At 33.0% G+C, this 14,235-nt stretch overlaps 1 protein-coding gene across 4 annotated transcripts in view; it reads left to right on the top strand.

Annotated features, from left to right (window-relative positions):
- The window catches only part of LOC140833166 (chloride channel protein CLC-d-like), a 127,227-nt gene that overhangs the window by 37,482 nt on the left and 75,510 nt on the right, over positions 1-14,235 (top strand). The gene's annotated exons all lie outside the window — the stretch shown is intronic.

Here is a 14,235-nt window from a genome sequence, read left to right as displayed (position 1 = left end):
TTTATTCGAACTATGTTATGTCTTGTTATTTTTTAAATTTTTAAAAAGAATCTTCTGTGTGTTGCTCTCATATGTCAGCTATCTTATCTATTTTTTCTTCTTAAAAACCTTAAATTTTTGTTTTGAAATTTAAATATCAAAAACATCATAAACGTAACAACTAATATTATACTTGTGTTATATTTTTTTATTGTCATTATGTTCAATTATTTTTTTGACGAAAACAATGTAACATATGAGAAACTCTATTTTCATCATCAAAATACAAAGAAATACACTAGAAGAATGTTCATCTGACATAAAAAATATGAAACCAACTATGTTGACCTAAAAACTGTATCTCACGTCATATTTACTAGTAAAACATAAATATCCAACCCCAATGACATTGATAATATAACCATTAACATAGGAAAAAGCAAAATGAAGCTGAGACAAACAAGTAAGAAGGTACTTCTGCTACAAAAAAGTATCTTCATCAAATCAATTAGAACAGTTGATACAAGATTATAACACCAAGTTTGTCTCCCAGTTCTTCACCTAAAAAGGATACCTATTAATACAGAATTCCCTACAAATATCAATGATCCAGGGAGTGATATCGTGGTACACACTTACAAGGGGAAGAAGACAAGTATGTTATTTTCGGATATCACACTAGTATTTTGCAGGGTAACGTTAATACTTCAATGAAACATGACTGAAAACAAAAAATATCCAAGTTATTGAATCAAAAATAAACTTAAAAAATTTATTGAACCAAAACTCGATAAAAAAAATTAATGACCCAAAAAATTATTTTCCCCGGCTAGAAAAGGGCCTACTCATAGCATCACAATTTTGATTCTTTAAATTAAGATTCGAATGTGCCTACATTAATTCTTATTCAAAAGCAAACCAAAATTGGATTTTAATCATAAAAGGGCTTATTAAATAGAATCAAATAAATTTCTGCAAAGGAAACAATCTCTGCAAATATGACCTACATCGTTTCTAGCAGATTCTTCAGGGAAAAGGAGTCATATAGGACTAAAGAAAAACCTGAAACTTCGGGTTTCGTTTTTGTGAACTCTTGCCATTGCTCCGACGAAAAGCACGAGCAGCAGCAAAGAAAACAGAGGCCGCAGCCATTTTTCCGAAGCTCCCATTGCCATTACGCCGACTTTTTCGAAACTCTTTTCCTCTTGCTCTCTCTATTTTAGTGTGAAAAAAGAAAGCTGAAAAGAGGAGGGAGAACTTTGAGAGAGATGAATTCAGGCGAGGGAGAATGAAGAAGAGCACTAACCCACACCTAACGGCTTCAGCTCTTTTATAAGTTAATTTTGAATCCGCAACGGTTTCTAAAAAGCCGTCGCCAATAGCGACTGCCTTTGATATCCCGTCGCTAGCGACGAATGATTAAAAAACCATGGCTAAGTCGGCGACGGTTGAAACTTAAATCAGCGACGGTTAAAAACGAATAGCGACGGCTTTTTAGAAACCGTCGCTAATAGCGAAATTTTTTTAGCTAAGTAAATCGGCGACGGTTTTTAAATCAGCGACGTTAACAACGGTTGCTAAATGTTCAGTATAGTTTATTTTCCTTTGTTAATCTGCGCGGTTCATCTTATTACTTCAGCATGAACTTATTTTTCTTATTTTTTACTTCATCAACATTGATATGCCGAAGTAAAATATATTAAAAAAATATAGTGAGGCCCGTGTTTTTAAACATCCGTAGTAAAATATATTTATTTTACTTCGCTTGTGTTATTACTGAAGTTATTGGTAATGTATTACTTCGTAATTTATTATTGTCGAAATAAAGCCTACCGAAGTAAAATCCGATTTTTCTATTAATGTATGCATTTAATAATGCAAAAATATCGTCTTCGTCATAAGGGTCTTGAGCATCCTGCTCTTGATCATCTTGATCTGTCATTGGAGTATCTTCTTCAATTTTTTCTTTTCCTTTTGAAGAAGTTGATGCTTGAGTAGATAAATTAGATTTTTCACCAAATACTTCAGTAAACATGAAAGTAATAGTGTCTTTGTCCAAATGTTGGAATAATTTTTTAAGCAGTGTAGCCTGAGTAGGAGTATCTGTATTTAGATTTCTCATGGTTTCTCTGGCTGGTCCAAGGGCAATAACTCTTTGCCAATCAAAAGCTTTTCCCTCAGCAAAAATGTCTTCTTTTCCCCACCATTTTATAAAATTTTCCTGACCAAGATAGTAGGAGTAAATTTTATTTCCAGTTTTTCTTTGGCTTGGTCTTGTAACCCATATTCCCATCTGATTATCCAAGGAATATTATAATTGATAGCAAATTGGATCATAGCTGTTAATCCATCAAATTGTGAATTGGCCTGTTGAAAGTTGGTCTATATATTTTTAACATTTCGAGGAAGAATAGATGGCATTACCCCCCATGAAAAAAAGAAGGTTTTAAACCAAGTTGTTATAAACTGATGAATATCATCAAGTTGGAATTTTATCCACCAAGAATGTTTTCGTTGGGAATTCTCGTATATAAGAATAGTATCCCAGGCCATGATATAATCATGATAATTGAACATATTCAGCATTGCCTGAAAAGTGTTCAATTCGAGAGGTAATCCCCAGTTAGCTGCTGGAATAATTTTCTTAATAATCATTTTAGAAAAGGCAAATCGCGATTGCGATCCATATGTTGAATTTCAACCAGTTTCAACTAAAATTGTTTCAAAATAGTCTCTAGTTTTTTTTTCCCAATATGGATTGTAGATCTTTAATCAAATAACTTTGAGTTATATGGATAGGTGATAGACCTTTTAAGTCTTTATCTACAAGACAGCAATTAAGATATCCTGAAATAAGTGAGGATATTTTAATTCTTCCTTAGATCCTTTAAATACAAATATTGCATTATTATAATAATGAATATCATATACAGTAAGATCCTCTCCAAATTCTTTAATAGGATCAAATTTTTCCTCTTTAGTATTTATATTAGATTGAGGAATATTTGTGTCTTTTTTAAAAGTTAGTTTATTCATTGGCTTTTTTCCTGTTGCTGGTCTCCTTAGAACTGTCTTCTAAGGTTGATCCCTGCAAAAATTCTTTGGTTAGAAAATCTGATAAAGAATTAGATTTTCTAGATATGTGTTCAATATCAAAGTCAAAACAGGTTAATATAGCTTGTCAACTAGCAAATATTTGTTTAGATGCTATTATTTTAACATCTTTTAGAAGAATATCTCTAGCAGATTTGCATTCAACTCTCAATAAAAACTTTTTATTTAAAAGATCACTTTCAAATTTTTAATACATTTAACAATTGAAATAATTTCTTTCTATATTGTAGAAAAATTCTTTTGTGTATTATTCCAAGTTCCAGAGGTGAATCTGATAAGAATTTCTCTAGATTTATTATCTATTTTTGTTTAAGTATTCCTCCGTATCCAATATCAGAGACGTCTGTCTCGAAAATTTTAAATGCTTCTGGATTAGCAATAGATAAACAAAGGAGTTCTTTAACTCTTTCTTTTTTTTGTATTGCTAAAGTATGACTATTAGTCCATGGTTGAGGGTTTTTCTTTAACCTTTGAAACAATAATTTACAGTCTTGAGCGAGATGTTTATAAAAATCTCCTATATAATTAAGACTACAAAGAAATCTTTGTAACTGATTTATATCAATGATTTTATCAGGAAATTTGTCAGAAAAACTAAATTCTCTTTCAATAGGAATCATTATCCCATTTTCAATTTAATGTCCTAAGAATTTTATCTTAGTTTGAAAAGTTTTACCTTTTTTCTGATTTACTGTTAAACCAGCTTTTTTAGTGGCTTGCATAATATATTAAGATGTTTAAAATGCTGATCAATATTATCAGAATAAAAAAGGACATCATCTATATAGAATATAATATAATCTATATATAAATTATAAATTTCATTCATTATATTTTGAAATTACATTGGAGCATTTTTTAATCCAAATGACATTACATTCCATTCGTAATGTCCAAATGGTACAGTAAAAGTTGTTTTATATTTATCTTCTTCTTTTAGAAGAATTTGATAAAACCCTGATTTTAAATCAAAAGAATAAAATAATTTTCCTTTAAATAATCTATTTAATAGATATCTTTTATTTGGTAATGGGTGTTATCCATTTTAATGCTTTATTAAGCGGTTTATAATTAATAACAAGTCTAGGAGCTCCTCTTTCTATCTCGGTGGCATTTTCTACATAAAATGCTGGACAACTCTATGGACTATTACTTGGTCTGATCAATTTTTTTTAAGAAGACTATCAATTTCTTCTTTACAATAGTTTAAAAATCTAGGCCCCATAACAATAAGCCTTGCTTTTGTAGGAATTTTATCTTTAGTAAAATTGTCTATATAAGGTAAACTTAGTTGATGTTTTTTTCCTATTCCAAAAGGCATTAGGAACATCTGCACATATTTTTTTGAATATAATTTCTGAAATAATTTTTTATTTTTTCTTGAATTTTCTCAGAATTTATTTTTTCTTTAATATTTTTAAAAATAATTTCATCTTTTAATGAAGTAACAAAATTTTCTTTATTAGTTACTATTTTTTTTAAAATATTAATAGATTTTGATACTGTGAAAGGAAAAAATAATCATTTCCTTTAATATTGATATATAATCCTTTTTCATTAATTTTGAAAATAACATTTGGAAATAAAGTGTTCCTAATATAACATGAGTAGAAATATTTTTAATAAGAATGAATGTAGTATTAATACAAACTCCAGAATTACATATTGCCACATCAGACAATTTATAATTAACTATAAGAGATTGCTTATTAGCATCTGTTATAAATTGAGTAGGCTTTTTATAATATTTATAAGGAACAATTCCTTCACTGATGCAATTTACATAAGCTCCTGTATCTAAAAGTGCTTCAATAGTAATTTTAAATTTTTTTATTAACAATAAGTGTTACTTTTGAGTACCACTTTTGAGAAATAACTTGATCAATTTTATTGATTTATTTCATTATTGTCTTGAGGTAAAATACTTTCATCTTCTTCTTCATCAGAAGTGGAATCTTTATCCCAACTATGATTGTTATTAATACAAAGAGTATTTACTTTTTCTTTTAAATATTTTATTTCAGATTTTATCTGATCTATTTCTCTTTTTAATTTGGAGATAGTGGGTTCTCTTTCCTTTTGTTTTGCTTTTCCTAGTATTTTATTATAAAAATATAATTCATTTTCTTGTACCGTATTCTGTACAAGTTTAGTAGGCTTATGATTTGCCATATTTAGATAATGTTCTATAGTTTTTCTTTTTTTATAGGGTCTTTTATTTGATCTATAAGATCTAAAATGAAAGTTTTTTCATTTGATATAACATTTATTTATAATCCCATAACATTTATGAGATATGTGTCACAATCACAATCTGGATCACGGATTTTATTTTCTGATATTTCAGAATCATTATCTGAACTACTATTAGAGTATTCAAATATTTTTTCATCAATAATGTTAATATAGAAATCTTTGGGCTTTAGATTTTTTTTTATTAAGAAGAATATTTATTAATGATTATTTTAAATCATTATTTATATTAAGATTATTAATCTTTTTCTTGACATAACACTTATTAGCTTTATGTCCAATTTTTCCACATTTCCAGCATGCTAGAACTTTATTTGGATAATTATTTTTTATAGTGTTTAGATCTTTTCTTAAAATAGTTTCTAAATTTATTTTTATCTTTTATATAATGTTTTTTCTTTTTAAAAAGAAATCTTTTTCTTTTCTTATCCCTTTTAAGATATTGTATTGGCTGAAAACCAATTTGTTCACAAAAATCACCGATAATATTTTGATTTTCTTCCTTTTGCGTATCAAGTTGTCTTTTTAACTTGATATCAATGAAAAGAGTTATTCCTTCTGCAGTTATTTCTGCAGATAAATCTCCATAAGTAAACTCCAATCTATAGAGTTTGTTGGAGATTTAGATTTTAATCTGTTTTTATCTCTTTCAGCGAAAAGAACTGGAAGTCCAGAAATAAACTTTTCTTTCCAAAAATTTGCATTGCAATCATTTCTGGTTAAAAATTTCGTCACAAAAACATCTTTATACCATTTGAATTCAGATAGTGTTGGACATCTCAAGTTCATTAATTGTTCCTGAGATCGATCTAATTGAAGCTCATTAGCTCCAATAAAATTACATATAATAGTATAAATAAGTGTATTAACTGCATCTGACTCTTCTCTACCATTAAGATCAATTATAGAGGAGTTAAGAATATTATTTTTGCATCTATTGAAAGATAAAAATCCCACCAACCTTGAAGTTGGCTAGTAAAACCAGTAATAATAGCTTGAGCAATTTGCCTATCATTATTACCTTTTATTTTTGCGACAGAAGAGTATGTTAACATTTGTTTAATAACATTTTTATCTGATATTCAGATTTTCCATCTATATTTCATTCAGCAATGGCTTCTCCATTAAACTGAACGTAATCTTTCTTTTCTTCTATTTGAAGATCAATTGGTCTTGCCTTTTTATAAAAAGGTTTTACAATTGACACTTTACGCATTTTATTAATTTGCATTTCATCATCTGATAAACTTGAAAAATTTTCAAGTTGTTCAGCTTTGATTGTGGGGACCCGAACTTAATTCAATTCTTAATCACTTTATGGGAATAATTAGTCAATTAAGATAAACAGGTTCTAATTTTTTTTTTTTTAAATACAAGAGTACGCAGCATATGAAATAAGTCCTATCTCATTTACAAGATCAATATCAGATCTAAGTACAAGTTCTGTACAAACGTAAATCATAATATCTACTGTTTCTTCACTACATCTCAGGTGATATAACAGATATATTCCTAAGTCCGGATCTCCACGCTAACTGTCTCCTCTCATCCTCTTCTTGACCCTGATCCAGCCCCACCTGTCGTCATGCACACATACAAAACAAGACAACAGCCGGATAACTCCGGTGAGAATAAATCCCAGTATAAACAATGTATACATGCTATCATATAAAAAAGTTTATAAAAGCATATAATAAATATTCATAACATGTATCAAATCAGAAACATCAATCACTATCAAGCAATGAATCACACTCAGACTCAGACTCGACTCAAATAACGCGTCGTCTCAGACTCGACTCAACTCTAACCTAGGGATCCCGATGTCTGGATAATGATAAATATACCGAATCTCAGTCGATAGGAATGAATCAATCCCTAAACGACATCGATATAATTAATGTATCCAGTGTCTGGGCGAAACAGCCGCAGAATTGACGAATCAGTCAAGAATTATGCGAATCAGCCAATAACTAGACGAATCAGCCAGTAATTAAGCGAATCAGCCAAAGTTTAGACGAATCAGTCAATAACTAGACGAATTAGCCAATAACCAGACGAATCAGCCGGTGACTAGGCGAATCAGCCAATAACCAGACGAATCAGCCGGTGACTAGGCGAATCAGCCAATAACTAAACAACTCAGTAGTCAATACATGCAGTGGCTATAAATCAATAGACAACAAATATTAATCTCATCAATTACAAATATCAATGTAATAAACTAAGTATGTGATTTAGGGAAACTCGAGTCAAACCTCACTCGAGTTGTGCAATCCCAACTCAACATTAATTTATACCTTTCTTCCTGATATTCTGGCTCTGTCGAAGTCTCGAACTCAAAGCTTGTCAATACTCAATCTGACAATAACAATATCGAGGGTACGGTATCAATACACCACTCAATCAATACTGAGTATAATCAGAATTCAATCAAATTCTGTTTCAACAACATAACGCCATAATTTCAATATATCCAGCACTACCATATCACTCATATATCAATCCCAACACCTCATACTCGATAATACTTCAATCCTGATATCAATTCTCAATCAACTCAACTCTAAAAATCATAACAATTTCATATGGTATCTTTTCCTCAGTCCGGTTTCGATTATACGATGTCTAACATGACAAGAACATCATATATGAATCATATCAGATTCTGACAATACCATAATGTCCAAACATGTTAAAACGTAGAAAAACTAACGTCCAGTTGTAGCCTACGTCGATAGGAACTCAATACCGAAATCGGATTCAAAATCGGACGGGCGGATTTCTCATAAAAGGCGTAAGGATTTTCACAACCTTCCTCGGCCCTTTTCTCGATTTCCTCTCGTTCTGATTCTTGCTTCTGAACAATTCAATGTATATATATATATATATATATATATATATATATATATATGTATACATACACGTACATGCAAGAGGACGAGTGGCTCATTCCGCCTATTACACGTCTCGCGCATATGCGCGACATTCTCGGCGCATATGCGCGAGACCTACTGGTCTCGTTGCTTGACTTCTCGGCAGCTCGCGCATATGCGCTCCCCATCTCTGCGCATATGCGCGAGACCTACTGTCTCGTGCCCAACTACCTTCGCGCATATGCGCGCCTCATTCGGAGCATATGCGCCAACCTCACTGGACTTATCGCGCATGTGCGTGCTTTACGTTGCGCATGTGCGCGCAAAGTTCGACTTTGGCACCTTGGTTTCTGCACAGCTCGCGCATATGCGCGCCTACTCTTCGCGCATATGCGCGAGACCTTCGGCTCTCGCACCAACAATTTCACATGCACACTTTCAATTCGTGTTTCAGTTAGCCCTTTCATAATCGTCTCGATTAACAATCAATAATCGTAATTTAATACGATATTAAATCTCGGGAATTACATTTCTCCCCCTCTAAGATCTGAGTTCGTCCTCGAACTCGCAAGTAATCAATTCAGATATATCAGAAGAAATGTATACAGAGTTTAAATCAGAAACTCATCTCAATGAATCTATTCTGAAATTCCAATCTCATATTAAATTCTATTTCTAAAAATAGCTCTGATAAAGTCAATCTCGCAATACTGGTTATACAACATCTGTATATACCCAACTAACAGTTCGTAACAGCTCAACACCATCAGCTGTTATTAAGTCTGTTTATCTCAATTAAGATATGTTCGATCTTTGGTCTCAAATACCAACAGTCATCGTCCGACGTTGGCATATTCAGTCTGTTTATTATGAGCTGTTTTCATTTTCTTCTGAATTAGCTTCATCTTTTCAGTCATATCTCTGATCATTTCAAATCCAATCTCAAGAACCCCAGAGATATGATTTCAATAAAGAGAGAATCCATATATCTTTCCGTACAACGCTTCGAAAGGAGTTATCTCAATACTCGTTTGATAGTTGTTATTGTACGAAAACTCACAAAATGGCAATGAATCCTGCCATTCAGTGTTAAAATCAAGCATTACAGCTTTCAGCGTATTCTCCGAAATCTGGATAATCCACTCTGACTGTCCATCAGGTAGTGAATACTATTCAGTATTCAGATATAATCTAGTATCTAACTCTTACGGTACATTCTGTCCAACGTGCAAAATCAATCAAAATCACGGTCTAATATACTCAACTCTCAGCACTCCGTGTAATCTAATCACTTTTCTGACAGAATATAAGTAGTATATCATATTTGTACATCTTCATGTACGGTTTAGCACTCACAGACTAGGTCAGTCTGTCATTTCTAACTCAATCAATACCCAATTCCGAGAGGAATGTAGTAGCTTCATTACGATATCCTTGGAAATGTAATCTCATTTCCATTCAGGAACCGATAAATTATCTAACCAATCTCTTAGTTTGTTTTCTTATTGTCTTTATCTGTCTGTAATTCATATATTTCAGTCCAAATTCTGCCATATCTAATCTCATCTGTTTCTATCAAAACAGTTTCTGCTATCAGGATGCCTACTGAATCAAGTATTGCACCTTTCTGACAATCTATGTCATTTCACATTCGAAATATCGGGCACAAAAAAATCAGTTATTAACATACAATATATTATTACTTACCTGATATTCTGATCGACACTCTGTTTTGACTATCGATATTGAGTTCTAAACATTCTAATCAAATTTTTGAACTGCTAACGTTTCAAAATCAGCTTTGGTTCGGACAGTACAATATAATCTCCATTGTCTACAATCTGTCCCAAACACGTATTCAGAATAACATCAATATTCAATCAGATTCAAAACATGCTAAACTCATAAACCGCAACTGTCTGACACTGATGTCAACTTTAGCTGACTAATCACGGTTTAACTCTGCTAAAATCAACAGATATATCATTTTCAGATATAAAAATCCCCGAACACAATCAGTCTCAATCAGGATTCACCATTTCAACAATTTCTAATATCAACTCAAGGCTAAAATCAATCTCTCTGAAATCAGATCTAGAGTCTTATCTGGGGAAAACATTAATAACTTTCATATCATTGGTAAAACAACCAATGATAGACTCAACTTCAGTAAATCAACTGAATACTTAAGGAGTCACTCTGCTCCTTTCTGCAATAATTAAATCATAGATAGTACGGATATCAAAGGAATTCACAATCTAGAATCTTTATCGTACAATATTCATCTCTTGGTCATCTTAGGTCTGATTCTTACCATCTTCTGGAACTAATCTATGGTAGCTCTGTACTTGATCAGCATATCAATATCAGTAATGCAGTTCCCAAAATCAGAGAACACCAGTACAATATCATCTACCACACAATCTAACTCGATCTCATTCTTATCCTACTGTAGTATACAAGATCTAACAGAAATCGCTGATACAAGATCTTTTCCCAAAGGAAAAGAAACAAATACTACAGTAAATAGGGACTCAACAGATAATGCATGCATCAATGCAAATTTTTCAGAAATAAAAGTATGTGAAGCACCGGTATCCCTCAATACATATGCAGGATAATCAAACAAATCAGTTACCTGCAACATCATCATCTAACGCTTCCTGAGCCTGTTCCTCGGTCAAAGAAAATACTCTGGCCTGCTGTCTAGGAGGCTGGCCAACTGTCTGGCTTCCTCCTGGCCTCTGCTGTGACTGAGATGGTGCTGGCTGAAATGAATGAACAGCTGCTGATCGTCTACTCCACTGTGCTGCTGATCCAGATGATTCGGCTCCCTGGGATCTTTTGTCACGTCCCGATACCGGGGTGAGTTGACATCCGGCGTTGTTTTACAATTATTCAATCGTAAATCAACAAGACTCTTAGTACAGTGTACAACCAAACCAGTCTTTTTCATAAAACATACATTGTCTTTACAACGTAATCAACTTAACAAACGAGTGCGGAAGCGAACAACGTAAAAATAAAAGATAGCCAAATTCTAAAGTATGTCTTGATCAACTGAAACCTTGTTACCATCCCCAGAAATGCATTTGCTCTTCTTCTTCAACTTGTTTTTCATTCTTATCTGGGAGTGAGAGGTGTAAGGGTGAGTATTTTGTGAAATACTCAGCAAGTGGGGGCCGATCGATCACAATAACACAAGGATATACATATATAGATCTTAACAATTCGAATTTGCTGAGATTGTCTCCCACCATTTGGCCGCCTTTTCTTCTAGGAATGGTGTCACCACAGTCACTTTTAGTTCATTTGGCACTTCAAGAAATTGGAGTTGTGTCTCAATATTCTTGAGCCAGCCTTGACCAACTTCTGGGTCAGGGTTGCCGTCAAACGTTGGGACTCGATTCCTCCGAAGAGATTCATAATGGTGTTTGATTCCATTCGGTGGTGGAGGTGGTGGTGGCTGATTAGTGTCGGTATTTAAATGGCTCATTCCTTGGAGGGTTGTTGCCACAATTGTTGCTATGGCCATTAAATCTTCTCTGCTAAGGCCAACTCTTGCTGGTGGTAGTGTATCTTCGTTGTTATTGTTGTTGCAATCATTGTTGCGATTGGCATATCGCAGGTTGCGGTTGCTACGATGGGGTCTCTCTGCCATTTCCCACACGCATGAGAATTTCTAAGAGCTTTGAATAATTATGTACAAAAATATTGAAGATTATCTCAAATATGAAATCAATCAAGAAATAGATCAAATAAACTTTTTATTGATTCCAATGAAAAGAAAAAGCAATACAAATCACAGTTTTCAGAAGTGCAATGATAAGAAGTAAAAGAAAGGAAATGGATTATCAATCCTTATTACAAATAGTCACGACACTAAATACTCAATCATCTAAAACCTCTCCATCTCCTAGTACTTCATCTTCCATATGTTCTTCTACCGGTTCTACTTCCAGCTCCAATTCCATAATGATGGCATCCTCAAGATGATGAACATGATTCTGTAATTGTTCATTTTGCATAGTCAAATTCTGCACCGAATTCTGCAGTTCTTGAATGGTTGCCTCATTTTGCTGACGGCGTTGTGTTTCCATTAGCAACATTTGTTGAATCTGAGACTGTAGTGCTTGGGATTCCTCTAACATTCGTTGGCGTAATCCATCCATTTCAAGGGCTATTGTTTGGGAAGCCTCTAGTTTGTTCTTGGTCATTTCGTGCTGTTTTTCTTCTGAGTTAAGATAATAAACAAACCTTTGCACGTCAGCCTGAAGATGATCTTTGATATCTTCTAGTTCTTGTTTTTCCTTCTTCAAGTTTTCGTATACCAAATCTTTGGCTAACAATTTATCGTGATATTTTTGTTGTTCCTCGTAAAGTTGCGCTTTAAGTTGTGCCATTACAATTTCGTGGTCGCTAAGGGCGAGTTCACGCATACGTTTGGGTATTTCAGCACAAGTACGGGGAGCCATTTCCTGAAATAAAACAAATGGAAAGGCTTAGAACAAGGAGTTATGATATTCACGATTATTACCAAAAACGGCAAAACGTGATTTTTGGATGCTTCAACAATAGAATTTTGCGATTTTCAGATGTCACGATAAGAATAGTGAATATTGTTCATTGGTAGGAAATCGCTAGGGTCTTGCCAAAAACTGACTTTGTCAAATTTCCTATGGCAATTTCCCAGCCGGATTATGAACCTGGAGGGTTCTGATACCACTTAAATGTCACGTCCCGATACCGGGGTGAGTTGACATCCGGCGTTGTTTTACAATTATTCAATCGTAAATCAACAAGCCTCGTAGTACAGTGTACAACCAAACCAGTCTTTTTCATAAAACATACATTGTCTTTACAACGTAATCAACTTAACAAACGAGTGCGGAAGCGAACAACGTAAAAATAAAAGATAGCCAAATTCCAAAGTATGTCTTGATCAACTGAAACCTTGTTACCATCCCCAGAAATGCATTTGCTCTTCTTCTTCAACTTGTTTTTCATTCTTATCTGGGAGTGAGAGGTGTAAGGGTGAGTATTTTGTGAAATACTCAGCAAGTGGGGGCCGATCGATCACAATAACACAAGGATATACATATATAGATCTTAACAATTCGAAATTTTCCGTGTCTCAACAAACGTCGGAACAATAAATAGACAAAATGATAGATACGACATAACTTATATATATTTATGTAAGTGTTAAATGAATTTTATGTCACAATAATAATTCATAACAAAATCAAGACATGATATTAACAATGAACAAACATAACTTATCATATGCATATAGACATATCATATATTATTCGTATTGCACTGTTATTTCATCTTATTATCCATGGTGTTACTGATCAGTCCCCTATATGTAATTCCTCTAAGGGGTGAGGCCATATATCGGTTATTATTACCCACCGCATCAGGGCCATAAACTTGTCATATCTTATCATGTTTTAGGAAAATTTTCCTTTTTACCATTTCTAACTTGAATCATAACAGTGCTTTTAAACATAATTCTTAGAATACACCAAATTGGTGTTTAAGAACATATATTAGAATATAACATGAAACGAAGAAAACATAATTTTGAAACGAAAAGAACATGCACTTGAAATTGATTTAAACATGCTTAACAATTTATCGAAACAAAATATTCATATATCAAATCGAAGGAATATATCATGTCGATCGAATTTTCGAAAACATATTTAAATATTTTAAAACATAAGCCCATTTACAGAAAGGTGCTCCTAAATTATGGAAGAAACAAGCTGGAAGTTAACGTTCCAAAATCCGTAATATTGCTAAATTCGCTAGAATTCCGAGCAATATTCTTGAAGATACGTTTCCCAGAACTTGAACCGTTGCATGAGGCTGAAATTTGGATATGATGTTTAGAACATCTGAAAATGTATTATGAACGGTGAAGATCGGATTCTGGTGTCGGGAGTGATGGAACGAATTTTCAGAAGTATAACATAATTATTGCTCCTAAATTTCACTTCAAGAA

Source organism: Primulina eburnea, chromosome 5 (genome assembly GCF_022965805.1).
Source record: "Primulina eburnea isolate SZY01 chromosome 5, ASM2296580v1, whole genome shotgun sequence".
NCBI classification, from domain to species: domain Eukaryota; kingdom Viridiplantae; phylum Streptophyta; class Magnoliopsida; order Lamiales; family Gesneriaceae; genus Primulina; species Primulina eburnea.
This window is presented reverse-complemented; position numbering and strand designations above follow the sequence as displayed.